This window comes from Acanthisitta chloris, unplaced genomic scaffold, assembly GCF_000695815.1.
Source record: "Acanthisitta chloris isolate BGI_N310 unplaced genomic scaffold, ASM69581v1 scaffold15164, whole genome shotgun sequence".
Lineage (NCBI taxonomy): Eukaryota > Metazoa > Chordata > Aves > Passeriformes > Acanthisittidae > Acanthisitta > Acanthisitta chloris.
This window is the reverse complement of record NW_008667733.1, coordinates 6,648-6,947: the sequence shown is the minus strand read 5'-3', so window position 1 is coordinate 6,947 and position 300 is coordinate 6,648.

The following is a 300-nucleotide window of genomic DNA, read 5'->3' as shown; positions in this document are numbered from 1 at the left end:
GCTGAAACACTGTAAGAGCTAATCCTTGCTCTGTAATCATAAGTCCTTTGTGTTACAGCTTTTTTTTTCTTACTTACATTAACTCAGTGACAGGAACGCAGCTGCTGCTGCACACTCACATGTTTGGAGGTGGTGTGAGAGGACTCAGAGAGCAGCAGCACTTGGAGTGAGTGTTCACTGGGAGGTGTTGATTAGCAGCTCTCAGATGAGCTCCACTCAGTCCTTCCTATGAGCCCAAGTTAAAAACCCATTTATGGCCCAAAACCTGTTTAAGCTAAAAGCAAAACAGGGACAGACTCA